The 14,281-nt window shown below is 37.5% G+C and overlaps 1 protein-coding gene across 2 annotated transcripts in view; it reads left to right on the top strand.

The window, feature by feature from the left end:
* The window catches only part of GRID2 (glutamate ionotropic receptor delta type subunit 2), a 1,614,208-nt gene that overhangs the window by 794,773 nt on the left and 805,154 nt on the right, over window positions 1-14,281 (top strand). The window lies entirely within an intron of this gene.

The raw sequence follows: 14,281 nt of genomic DNA, 5'->3' as shown, positions 1-14,281 counted from the left end.
CCTTTCCGAAATCTTGCTGCCTTTCACTAATAGAAGCAGTGTAATAGCAAGAAAATACATGTATTTTTGATTAACGAACTGAAAAAGAAAGTAGCTTTTCTTCCTCTTTTTCCATAATCACTATCTTCCCTTTCATCAGTTACAATCATTAGGATTTAACAGGGTTTTATTGATCTTAGTTATAATCTCCTTCTGCTTTATCCAAATGCTGTCTGAGGTTTGCTTTGTAGCTTAATGTTACTCTTTTACACAGTAGGCTCATTATAAAGTGATTTATAGGGCACATTTGTCCTCATAGTCTACTTGAAGCATAGGACAACATATGGATCATCAGGAAATAACTGTTCTATTTGAAGATAAACATGTCTCATCTGTACAGAGTCAAGAACAGATTCTTTACACATGAAACATCCCTGTATCCAGGGTTGGCTTTATTTGTTAACCCACAAATATTTGCCACTTCATAAGGTATGTCCAATGTGGCTATGTATATTTCAAAGTTTGAAAATCAGTTTCATTGTATTCTAGTCCACAAGCACTTTGAGATTTACTTTGATAGTATATTAGTAGAATGTTGTAGAAAAGAGTATTGAGAAGAGAGTTGCAGTGGTCGTGTGTGTGTTTTCCAGCATTCTAATCTTTTGAAATTTAACCTCCAGCCACCACTTGTCCTTGTGTGATGGGCATTTTGAATTTTTGATGCTGGATAAATGGGTCTTCTAAAAGTTTTTGAAAGAATATAGGAAATTGTATTCAACATTTTATATCTGGTACTAGTTGCCAAGATCAAACATTTCCATTCATTTATAATGTTATGCTTGCACTGTGCACATTTTAACTTGCCTATTATTTGAAAATACAAAGAAAAGACAGTGACCTGAAGTGATTCCGTTTTTACCAGGTAACACCAAGAATAGGCCACAACAATGGAAAGGATGTTTGTACACGTGTGAAGTGAGAAGTTATTCAGAATTGAAAGGAAATAAAAAAAGCAGAGAGTAAGAAAATTGCCTCTTGAATGTACATTGGCAGATCAACCAAAGAATGCAACCAACAGTTTCCTTTTCTTTTTTTTACATGCAAGAATCATTTTTTCTGTTCTTCTGGAATTATATGTATGGCAGCAGTGCTTTTGTTGTAGTGGTGATTTATTTCTTTCCCCTTGGCTGCTATTTATTTCAGATGGCATTAATAGGTATTTTTCAGTGGTTGGAACAGTCATACAAGATTCTTTGGGTCCTGTGCCTAGTGTCTTAGTTTGATTCACTAAGGCGTAGCAGTAAGACACTCTATTTTTCACATTTTATTACTAATTCTAACATTAACAAAGAAAGCACTGAAGAGAAAATAAGTGAAATAGTACAATTTCATAGCATGCTTAGAAAATAAAGTAAGTACTATGTTTCACTGGGCAAAAGATGAGTATACCAGTGAGTATACCAATGGTTGTATACATACTGAACTGCTGGGATGTCCACAGGTACATTTTATTGCTCATTCCTACTAGTACGGTATTTTCATAGTGAGAATTCTTAGCAATTCAAAACACATTCGTATATTATTATCTTATTTCTAGAGATGAGGGAAAGGTTAGATTCATACGAAAATGTGCAGTTTTTTACAATGAAATTCAGAGCTTAATAAAAATTTTTTCTATCTCCAAATTCTTTTTTTTGAGATTAGATAACAATATACTGAAATATACCTGTTAACTTGTATTATTTTGTTAAAACAGAGAACTAAAGAATGCATTTTAAAACTTAGGACACAGTTTTTATTTTTTCCATAGCAAATTGTTAATGCAGAAACTCCAGGAGCACAACACATACTCATTCACAAGCATGGAAAACTCAAATCTTGATCTAAGTAACCTAAGTCACTATTTTATTGGTAATATTGAAATAATAATAATGATAAATGTTTTTTAAGTTTGTTATCTCTGTTCCCCAATTGGCAACTAGGAAATTAGAAGAAAACAAAGCCAATGTAATGCCTAATTAAAACTTAGAATCTAGAAAGAAGAGATTCCGGTTCTTCCTTAATTTATTCACCCAACAAATATTCATTTAATACCTATAGTTTACCAAGTATTATTTTGAGCATGAGAACACTGAATAAATTTGGCAAAGCCCATAGACTCATAATGCTTGTGACATGGTAAGGAAGACACCAATAGACACACAAGTATATCAAAGATAGTGGCAGGTAGTGACAGACAGTGCTGGTTTCCATATGGTCTTTAAAGGAGGCATTTGGAGCAGAATCTTTAAAGAAGTGAAAGTGCATTTCTCCAGAAGCATTGGGATGACACTGGAAGCACTCAGGTGCTTAGAGTGCACATGGAACAGCCCCACTGGCTCTGCTGGAAGAGACTGAGTGAGTGCTAGAGCAGTAAAAAAAGAGACTGGATAGGGTTGCAAATGTTAGGTTGCTTAAGGCCTTTTTAAGGAGGAGTGCCATGGTGAATCATGTTTTATAAGGCAGACCATGGAATCTTGGAGTACTGTGATAATAGTGGATATGCAAAGAGAATCCTTTTAGGGACTCACTGAAAGCAGAACCAGCCACATTTGCTGATGACCTAAACGTGGCTATGAGATAAAGATAATTTTCTCCGTGGTTTCTAGGGTTTAGGATTTAAGCAACCCTTAGGGTAAATGGAAGTATAAGATTTGGTTGGGGGAGGAGTAGGAAACCAAGAATCCTAATTTTGTTGTTGTTGTTGTTGCTTATCTGTTGATTTTTTTTTTAAGAAATATAATTGTAATAGACTAAGAAGGCAATTTGATGTGGAAGTCAGGGAGATATTTTTAAAAGAAAAAGTATACCAGACAGAGTTAAGCAGGCAAAAGAGACTTTATTCAAGTCATTTACAATTGGGATCAAGACTATTACAATAGCAAAGAGAGACTGCACTAAATTCCACTGAAATAAAAAGGTGAAGAATTTTTAAGCACTGGCACGAATAGTGGAAAAGTACTAAAAGTACTGAAGAACATTAGCTGAGAGGTTGGTCAGTGTGATTAGGCCCCTTGTGTTTGCTAGTTGGTGCTTATGGAAGTTAATCTCCTATCTTCCTGAAGAGACTGGAAGGTAGGGACCTTCTATTTTCTGATGATGACAATTTAATGGGATGGTCTCCAGGTCTTTGGGAAAGACAGGCCTGAGTTGTAAAACCAACCAGAAACTGGGGAAAGATTTGCATCTCAGTGATGCTGAGAATTTACAAGTGTCCTAATGTAAATACTTAGCTAAAGAAAGAGAGATCCAGGGCTATGGTCAGGAAGAAACCTCTCTAAAGCTTCAGTTTAGCACTCTTGTTGATCCCAAACTTATGACTATACCATATTATGACAATTTGGGGTTGTTTTGTTTTGGCCCATCCAGTTAAAAGAAAAAGGAAAAATCTACAAAGTTCAAAGAAAGAAAATGTTTTCATCAGTTGAATTTTGAATTGTAGGTATCTTTCAAATCTTTTCTTAATCTCATATCTTTAGGCAACTATATGAATCTCTTTTGCTCACTGTAGTATCCCCAGCACTTGGAAAAGGGGGAACTAGTATTTAGTGGATGCTTGAAAGTACTTGTAGACTGAAGAGCATCCGTAGAAGTTGAGCTTAAGGTGAATGCATAATCATTTTTTGTTACCTTTATTATTGTCTCTCATCATCTTTGTTTCTTCCTTCTATATGGAATTTTATCCCAACCCTAGCTCTGTTGTTCTTCATTTCCATTTTAAGAGTGATATAGTATATTCTCTTCGATCCCCAAAATGTTTCACTATGAGTCACCAACTAAAGAGTATACATTAGGCAACTGTCAAATAAACACAAAGTCCTTATTAGTAAGTCATTTACAAGTAATAATGGAAAACTCTTAAATCCATTTACAATTTCATAGTTCCATCATGTGATTTGTGAGTGAAACACCCAATCATATAATCATATCAACTGTTGATATTAAATAACATCTTGCGGTCCATGGGACAGCTGTATCATATGATTCTCTGTCTCCTAGCTATCCATTGCTTTCCTCCTTTGTCATGACTGGTTTCAGGTGCGTGTGACCTGTGCGGTCTCACTGAATCCCACAATTAGGAGGCCTCATGTTTGATTTAGTGCTCTACTGTTTCTGTCTTGAATTTCTTAATAGTCTTTGCTCTAGAGGTCCTCATTTTTACTTTTGTAAGTAGGCCTTAAAATTATGTAGTCAGTCCTGCTCTCAGCTCCCACTTGGAGAATCTCTAGCAACAGTAACACATGTAAATGATACATTTAAAAAAGAATGACTTGCAGTTTCTAAAGCTCAGAAAAATTATGAGGTCATTATGTAAAGAAAAATTTCATGCATGTAAATATAATTAGAGCAGGAGAATAATGAGCTAATACAGTGACCTTATTTGATGAAGAGATTGAGATGAGTGGAATTTCTCAAAAATTTTGATTACCATTGTGTTATTAATCTTCATAAATATCCATCCTGAGTTCCTATTAGATATAGAAGGAAGCATTTACAGATGATTAAAATGAGGCATAAAACAAATAAATTATGAACTTTCCAAGGAAGCACCAACTCATAGTTTTACACTAACAAATGGTGAATAGAAATACAGAGAAATTTCATTGTTCTTTAAACTTCAAGGTACAATTCAAGATTTACTACCTTCAGTTTTTTTCTTGGATTAAAACCTACCCTTCTATTAATCACATATTTTATAAATACATTTTGCTAATATTTTAACATAATGGACTCATTAATATGTATAGATTTTGAATTTGAAGGTATACTGAACATTTCAAAATGTGACTTCTTAGATAATATTAATATTACTAGTTTTTTCTTTTTATCAGTTCCATATAATAATCCTATATTTTAATACTATGTGTAATTATTATATTGTGATCATGGTAGTATTAAGCAGTGTTCCTTTTTAAAATGTCATCTTTTAAAAGATGCAGTGTTTATATTTCAAGAGGAAGAAGTAGGATTAGTTAAAACTGTTCTTTTAGACAAGAAAAAGAGTAAAAGAGAAATACAAACTATAGATAATTATTTTACAAAAGCGACCACTGTTTATCAATTTTTCAAATGTTTAGTGGAACTTATCAGATTATTTATAATGAGAAAAAGTGAATTCTTGAAAAAGTTGTTTTAATACAATTAGTTCACTTCTTCTGTCCACTCTTAGAAAAATAATTAACTATAAGTAGCTTACTGGGAGGATATGGTAAAGGAGAAATATGTTTTATTCATGTGCAAGGCTGCTGTTTCTTAGAGATGCAAATAAAATTGCATGTGAATTAACATCTGCTCTTAAAGCACTGCATGTCCTACTCTGCTAAGGGAACACAGCTGGAGAAATGTGTAGAGCATTGTCATCTTTAGATCAAACACAGAATAGAAAGGCTTTTAGTGATACATATATAATACCACTACTATTGGCAAAAGGGAGTTTCTGTTCTATTTCTGGCACCCATTTTAAGCTATGGCTCAATGGTTCTTTAAATGAGAACATAAAATACACAAATATTTTGTGGCATTTAATCCTGAATTTTTTGTAATACAAATTTTTGTTTCCTTTCTTGTTTTACTACTTTCCTTCCTCCTTCTCTTCTTTTGTTCCTGAGAGTGTTTCTTTTGCTCTTAGCAAGTTTGGGGCCCTTTTCTAGGTTTTAGAGACAATATGGTAATCAATGGAGCTGGCAGTTCACTGGCCTAAAGCTTTATTTTTCAAGGTAATAATACATCTACATACTGAACTTTTAACGGTAGACATATGAAAATTTGTAAGATGAAAAAATCTCCAACATGAGATGAGAGAGGAGAGAGAAAGAAGATAAAAGAGAGATAGGAGAGGAAAGGAGTGGAGAGAGGGAGAGAACTATTTTACATCTTGGACATTTAGGGGAGATGCGGAGGTGGAAGGGAGGATGGGATGTGGCATTCCCCATTATGATTGCCTGTCATCACGGAACTTTAATGACAATAAAAATTCTATTACAAAGTATTTTATGTGATTCGCTCTCCTATGGATATAGTTTAGGATCTACAATCTGAGAACTTCAGTGATCATCAATTCTTCCCTTGGTAGCTGTAGTCAGTACCATACACCATGGACATCCTGGTTCTAAGTGGGCTAACGTTGTATTCACTTCAGGGAGAAAAGTACTGATCTCGACCTAACTATACAAATATTTCTGTACTATTTTTATAGTTGTGATATAAAATTTTCCAGCAGATTCTGTGTGTTTCAATCCAGGCATAATTCGAGAGTAATAAGTTTTATAAAGAGATTAACCTAAAGCAGTGTAAGGAATTCCAAGAGTTCCGGCAGTCTGTAATTCAATAAGGATGTAAAGAAAGTACAATTTCATAGAGACAGGAAAACTTCTTAAAACACCTCGATAAAATTCAACCTACCTCAGAAGTCCTGTCATACTGTAGCTTATGATAATGAATGTGGGGCTATTTTTAGCTTCAGAGTAGCGCTGATCATTTCAGCTCATTTATAACTTGGAACATTAAAATAGGAAGATTCAGAGGTCAGGACCAAAACCAAAGGATGATTTTGAATTAGTTTACAGGAGTCTTTGCAAAAGAGAGAAGAGAGAGCTAAACCTGCTTGCAGAATTATCTTGGGCAGGATCACAGGCTTGAATATTAAAACACTAATGCAAGAGAACTTTTCAGTAGACATATTAACAGCAGATTTTTAAAGAATGAAAAACATGACATTGAAACAAATGTTTGCAGAGCAACCCAGATGCATTTTTACACATTGCTCTTAAGTAATTATCTCTTGCCTCTCAGTATTCTAATAGAAAAATAGATATTTCTTAACTGTTAATCTTATTGGAAACAATGTTTTCTGTCAGAATGCAAATAGGCTAACTTCCCTTGGGAACAATGTTTCTGTGAAAGAATCCAGTGTAGGAATACATTTGATGTTTGTTTTTTTGTAGATATATTAATAGTTTTGTTTTCTCTCATTAAGGAAATATTCAGAAAAGGAATAATAATAATAGCCTAATAATATTTAGGCTACAAGAATAGATACTTCATGAAGTTTGAAAATAAAATCCCATTTCTCGGAAATTACCAGAAATTTAAGCAGTAAAAATAGGCTAGCACCCATGGATTGAGGCATCACTGCTACAACCACACTTTGTATTAAAGGACAGTGTCTTCCATAGTTTAGCAGCTCTTTTGGGTCATTCTATCCTGAAGGGCACTCCAAGTCTTACTTTTGTTATAAACTATGACACTGATATTAATCACCAAATTTTTAGGACCTGTGTCAAGTGAAAAAAATTAGTTATGTGGCACTGAAATACTTTCACCCAAATATCTCTACCCAATATCACACACATACTAATTAACCCTTGTGGAGAGCTGTAGCCAACTGTAAAGTTAAAGGGAGCTCAGTCCACATGAGACCACCCTCTCTTCCGACAACAACTTCAAATTCACGATATTCCCCAAATCACCTCAGTTCAGTTCAGTTCAATCGCTCAGTCGTGACCAACTCTTTGCAACCCCATGAACTGCAGCCTGCCAGACCTCCCTGTCCATTACCAACTCCCAGAGTTCACCCAAACCCACGTCCATTGAGTCAGTGTTGCCATCCAACCATCTCATCCTCTGTCATCCCCTTCTCCTCCTGCCTTCTATCTTTCCCAGCATCAGGGTCTTCTCAAATGTGTCAGCTCTTTGCATCAGGTGGCCAAAATATTGGAGTTTCAGCTTTAGCATCAGTCCTTCCAATGAACACCCAGGACTGACCTCCTTTAGGATGGACTAGTTGGATCTCCTTGCAGTTCAAGGGACTGTCAAGAGTCTTCTCCAACACCACAGTTCAAAAGCATCAATTCTTCAGCGCTCAGTTTTCTTTATAGTCCAACTCTCACATCCATACATGACCACTGGAAAAACCATAGCCTTGACTAGACAGACCTTTGTTGACAAAGTAATGTCTCTGCTTTTTAATATGTTGTCTAGGCTGGTCATAAAAGGAGCAAGCGTCTTTTAATTTCATGGGTGCAATCACCACCTCACGTCTGTTAATTTACTGTAAGGATTCCCAGAAAGTGATTATACTCATGGTTATGGTTTTTAGCAGGGACATGATTCATATAAAATCCTCCAAAGGGAGAAACTTTCAGGGCAGCATCTAAGAAAGTACTAGACATGGACCTTCTGTTTTCCTCTCTCTGTGGAGTCTGGGCAGCCTTGCATTTTTGGCATTGATGTGAGGTAATGTATTCTGAGAACTGTCGTCCAGAAAAGCTCACTGCAGCCTTAATGTCTGGAATATATATTAGGGTTTTATTATTTAGCCATGATTGATTGTCCCTGTGGTTGATCACAGGAGGTCTAGTCCCATGGACCAATGCTCTAGCCCTAAATCATATGGCATGCTCACTACCCACCCTAAATATAGTACTCTCTGATGTGGCCAACCTCACTCTAAATCATATTGTCAGTCTACCCAGCATGACCCATGGTTTGCCAGGAAATCACAGACATTCCAGTCAGTTATCACATTCCCAAGGTCTAGTGATCACCTCCACTAAGTGAAGACAAAGGCCAGATTTCTCTTTAGGAAAGAATCAATTCTTTATTTTAAAGGCCCCAAATATCTATTTCAGTCAGCAGAGTAAGTACCTTGACTTCTAGTTTAAATAGGTTCACACACACACACAATTAGACTGCATTAATTGAAGTATTGTTCACTCTATTATGATTGATAAGAGCCTATCTAGAGTTGTAGTGGCCACATATGAGGGACACAGAAACAAAGGAATTGAAGAAGAGTGTATAGAGATTTTATGTCATGTATTTATTCATTCATTTGACATTGATTCAGCAAATATATTGGGGGGAAAATTACTATGTGCCAAGCCCTCTGCTTATTGCGATTGATGCCAGGCATAGACAAACAGTCATAAAAGGCAATAAGCACTATAATGGCAATATGGACAAAATACCTGTGCAGGATAGATGATCAGTTCTGCCTTGAGGGCTTCGCTTCACAGGGAAGAAAATGTTGTGCTGCGTTTGAACAGTTTTGAAGACTATCCATCAATCTGCTGGGTTGATGTTGTGTGGGAAGGAGATACCCAGGCAGGAGAACAGCATAGGAAAAGAAGAATGAAGCAGCATAACACATTTTTAAACAGTTAACAACAGAGCAAATTTAGACAGATGAAGAAAAAACTGTAAGGCAAAAAAAAAAAAAAAAAAAAGGGCAGTTTTCAAATAATAAAAGGCAGTAATAATAGGCCAGGCAGTCATTCTGTCCTGTGTTGTTTCAAAGTAGGTTGTACTTAAACTGTGGATGAACACTGTATTTTTCTAAAACCAAGCTTTGGCGCTATGAACTTGAGGAATTAAAAACTCAGGATAAACAAGCCAGCTATAGTAATAACCCAGTCCTTGGCATAGTGTATGGCGATATTTCACTCTGCCTGGGATAGCTCTCACAGTTGTATTGCTCATTGAGCACAACTTTTATACCGCGTGGCTGTTGGGCTTGAGCTGCTTTCCGTTCTAACAATGTTTTTTTATATACTCACCAAACATGTCCTGGTAAATGTGTGACCTTTATTTAATGCAAGCTTGACATTACATTACATTTCTTATTTCTTCTCTGGGTAAACTCTATCCCACTGAATACCAAGGCATATAACTCACTCAGTTCAATGTTTCAACAAAAAAGATCACCAGAGGAGTGCACACAGAGTATATTAAACAAACTCAACTAAGAACATAATGAAAATGTATCTGTATTCTGGTATCAGAGTCTATCTATAAAATTTATTCAGTTGCGTTTATCTTCCTTATCCTTCTATGAAAATATGGCAAGCTCCATACTTTTCAGTTTATCCTTAGACAATAAACCCTTTTGCAGTCATTTTCAGAACTAAGAGACACCATTCATTAAAAAATTCCCAAATAAAACTAGTAAAGTATTATATAGTATACAATATTTTTCCTCTCTCCAGCTCAGATCTAGGTGTGAAAGGAAGCCAAAGTTTCCCCCCTTCTTCTCATCCTGTATCTTTAAGTCTCCTGGGCTTGGGGTTGGAAACAGTGGGGGACAGAAGTTACTTTAACTGATTTCCCATAATTTGTTTTTGTTCCTGTATTAGTTGTCTATTTTTATGTAACATGCTACGTCCAAATAATTAGCTGATTAACTGATCACCTCATGGTTCCATGGTTCCTGTGGCTTAGCAGCTTGGGCCTGGCTTCTCTTGGTCCTCTTGCTCAGGATCTTTCACAAGTCTGCAATTAAGTTATCTATCGGTGGGGCTACTGCCATCTCAAGGCACAACATCAGGAGAATTTACTTCCATGCTCACTACCATGGCTGTTGGTAGACTTCAAATGCTTTCTGGATGAAAACAAAATCAGTTCCTGCCACGTGAGCCACTCTATAGAGCAGCTCACACAGTGGCCTTCTGGCTTCTCTCACAGCAAGGACATGAGAGAGGGGAATCTAAAACAGAAGCCATTCTCTCTTTGTAAATTGATCTCAAGAGTGACATCCAACAATGAGTATTCTGTTTATCAAAAACAAATTATGTCTGGAAATTATGGGAAAGGGATAACACAAGAGCCTGAGTACTTGGAGATAACAATAATTGGGGGCCTTATTAGAGTTACCCACCATAGTCTTTCAGAGCCAGAATGATTTTAAAGGATGATTCTTTGCCTTTTTGAGGATTTTTGTGGGCTTTGGGGAGATTCCTGTCTTGGGAGAACTTTCACCCCTGTTTGCCTTTGTCAAGCAACACATCTCTATTTCAAGTAGTCCTGACAGGTTCTTTTAGCCTCTCAGCCAAGATGGCCTTATAAGCCTTCTGAGGATCTGAAATACCTTCTCTCCTCCTATAATGTCTATGTGATACACCAAAAAATCTTCTATGTCTTTACACATGTTAGAAGTGCAGGTGATACAAATTTACATACAGGGCCACAAAATTCAGTCTCCTACTGTCCTGGCACCTACTTGTGCCCTTTCTAGTCTTATGTCTCTTGGTAAAACAATCTTTATTTTAAAAAAACAAACAAAAGAAAACTAATGTGTTTTACTATAGAAAAGCCACCAGGGAAGTCCCATAGAAACAAATACCCTAGGAAAATTCAGTTATATATTATACTTCAGTAATGGAAATCAAAATCATTTAAAATCCAATCACTGTCTTCTGGGAAAAATGTTTTTCTTTATTATTTTCCCAATAGTCATAAGGGATAAAGAATTTAACCAATAAAGCCAATATTAGCCAAAATATATAGCACACATAGCTTTTAGATACCCTTGCATGCCTGTGTGCTAAGTTGCTTCAGTTGTGTCCAGTTCTTTGTGACCCTTATACTGTAGCCCACCAGGTGCCTCTGTTCATGGGGACTCTCCAGGCAAGAACACTGGAGTGGGTTACAGTGCTCTACCTCAGGGGATCTTCCCAACCGAGGGACTGAACCTGTGTCTCCTGCAGCTCCTGCGTTGACAGGTGTGTTCTTTACCACTAGTGTCAACTGGGAAGCCGCTTTTTAGATACCCTTTGTTGTTGTTGAGGTTGTTAGTCGCTCAGTCATGTCCAACTCTTTGTAACCCCATGGACTGTAGCCCACCCTTCAGTTCAGTTCAGTCACTCAGTCGTGTCCAACTCTTTGCAATCCCATGAATCGCAGCATGCTAGGCCTCCCTGTCCATCACCATCTCGCAGAGTTCACTCAAACTCATGTCCATGGAGTAGGTGATGCCATCCAGCCATCTCATCCTCTGTCATCCCCTTCTCCTCCTGCCCCCAATCCCTCCCAGTATCAGGGTCTTTTCCAATGAGTCAACTCTTTGCATGAGGTGGCCAAAGTACTGGAGTTTCAGCTTTAGCGTCATTCCTTCCAAAGAACACCCAGGACTGATCTCCTTTAGAATGGACTGGTTGGATCTCCTTGCAGTCCAAGGGACTCTCAAGAGTCTTCTCCAACACCACAGTTCAAAAGCATCAATTCTTCAGCGTTCAACTTTCTTCACATCCAACTCTCACATCCATACATGACCACTGGAAAAACCATAGCCTTGACTAGATGGACCTTTGTTGGCAAAGTAATGTCTCTGCTTTTCAATATGCTATCTAGGTTGGTCTTGAAGTGAAGTCGCTCAGTCGTATCCGACTCTTTGCGACCCCATGAACTGTAGCCCACCAGGCTCCTCAGTCCATGGGGTCTTCCAGGCAAGAGTACTGGAGTGGGTTGCCATTTCCTTCTCCAGGGGATCTTCCCAAACCAGGGACTGAACCTGGGTCTCCTGCATTGTAGGCAGATGCTTTACTGTCTGAGCTACCAGGGAAGGTCTTCAGTTCAGTTGCTCAGTCATGTCCGACTCTTTGCAACCCCATGAATCACAGCACGCCAGGCCTCCCTGTCCATCACCAACTCCCAGAGTTCACTCAGACTCATGTCCATTGAGTCCGTGATGCCATCCAGCCATCTCATCCCCTGTCATCCCCTTCTCCTCCTGTCCCCAATCCCTCCCAGCATCAGAGTCTTTTCCAATGAGTCAACTCTTCGCATGAAGTGGCCAAAGTACTGGAGTTTCAGCTTTAGCATCATTCCTTCCAAAGAAATCCCAGGGCTGATCTCCTTCAGAATGGACTGGTTGGATCTCCTTGCAGGCAAACCACTTCAGTATTCTTGCCTTGAGAACCCCATGAACAGTATGAAAAGGGAAGGTCTTAGTTATCACAAAATTCAAGTATTGGGTTGGCCAAAAGGTTTGTCCAGGTTTTTCTGTTAAATGTTATGAAAAAAACCTGAACAAACTTTTTGGACAACCAATATAATTTACTTTATTTTTTACTAGCAATACTTCTTTCATGTTTCTATCTGATCTCACACTCTTGGGGAATTTTTGCATTCCACTAGGCTCTGATTGTTGTGTAGTGGTGTTGTAATTTAACAGGATTGCATGAATTCATACTAATTAATAGTGAAAAACTGAAAAGGACTTAGCTTTTATTCTGAAAGAAATAAGCAATTTCACATTTGTTTTACCTAAACAGTTGATAACACAGGATAAAAATTTCCAATTTAATTAACTAAAGTTAGTAATGAGTAAGGAATTCACAGTAGGAAAGGCACGAAGCACTATGACTATAGATTGTTGTGTCTGAATATATATAGCTCTTCTAGTTATTGTGTAACTTGAGCATTCCTTAGTTTTTCAGAACAGTTGATAAAGAGAATGTAGATAAATATTATTTTATTTTAATTGCAAAATCTGTATTTAGCATCTGCAAAACATCAAATGTCTGCAACTTAATTTCCATATTTATTTAAGGGAAAGATAGAATTTGATGACTTCCAAAGTCCCTATTATATCTAGAATCCTGTAATTGTATTAAAAGTGCTGCTTGGGAAAGGAGATAGAACAAAAAGAGGGCATTTGTGAACCCTCTCCATATGAGTTATAATGGCTTTAAAGAAAAGATTACTAACAATGAAAGCAGTAACTAAGAAACATAAGGGGTTTTGAATGGTGGTTGTTGTTCAGTCTCTAAGTCGTGTCCCACTCTTTGTGACCCTATTGACTGCAGCACACCAGGCTTCCCCATCCTTCACTAACTCCTTGAGTTTGTTCAAATTCATGTTCATTCAGTCAGTGATGCCATCCAACAATCTCATTCTCTGTTGCTCCTTTCCCCTCCTGCCCTCAGTCTTTCCCAGCATCAGGGTTTTTTCCAATGAGTCGGCTCTTCGCATCAGGTGACCAAAGTTTTGGAGCTTCAGCTTTACCATCAGTCTTTCCAATGAATACTAAGGGTTTATTTCCTTTAGGACTGACTGGTTTGAGATTCTTACTGAGACAGTCATTTCCTAGGCAGGTTGATAAGAAGTCTAGGGGTCCCCAAGGAGAGAGGGGTCAAGAATTCTCAAGGAGGAAGAAAGGACAAACTTTTTTTCCCTCTACATTCCTTAGGATTATACAATGATAATGTAGCCTGCCTGAGGACAGTCTCTGGGTTAAAACTTCTGGCTAATCCTGTTATCTTACAATGTAAATTATAGAAGTAGGTCTGGTGAGCTCTTTACAACCTTCCCTGGTGGCTAAGAGGTTAAAGCATCTGCCTCTAGTGTGGGAGACCTGGGTTTGATCCTTGGGTCAGGAAGATCCCCTGGAGAAGGAAATGGCAACCCATTCCAGTATTCTTGCCTGGAGAATTCCATGGATGGAGGAGCCTGGTGGGCTACAGTCCATAGGGTCGCAAAGAGTCGG

Source organism: Capricornis sumatraensis, chromosome 7, assembly GCF_032405125.1.
Source record: "Capricornis sumatraensis isolate serow.1 chromosome 7, serow.2, whole genome shotgun sequence".
Taxonomy (NCBI): domain Eukaryota; kingdom Metazoa; phylum Chordata; class Mammalia; order Artiodactyla; family Bovidae; genus Capricornis; species Capricornis sumatraensis.
The sequence above is the reverse complement of the archived record's forward strand: the minus strand, read 5'-3'. Positions and strand labels throughout refer to the sequence as shown.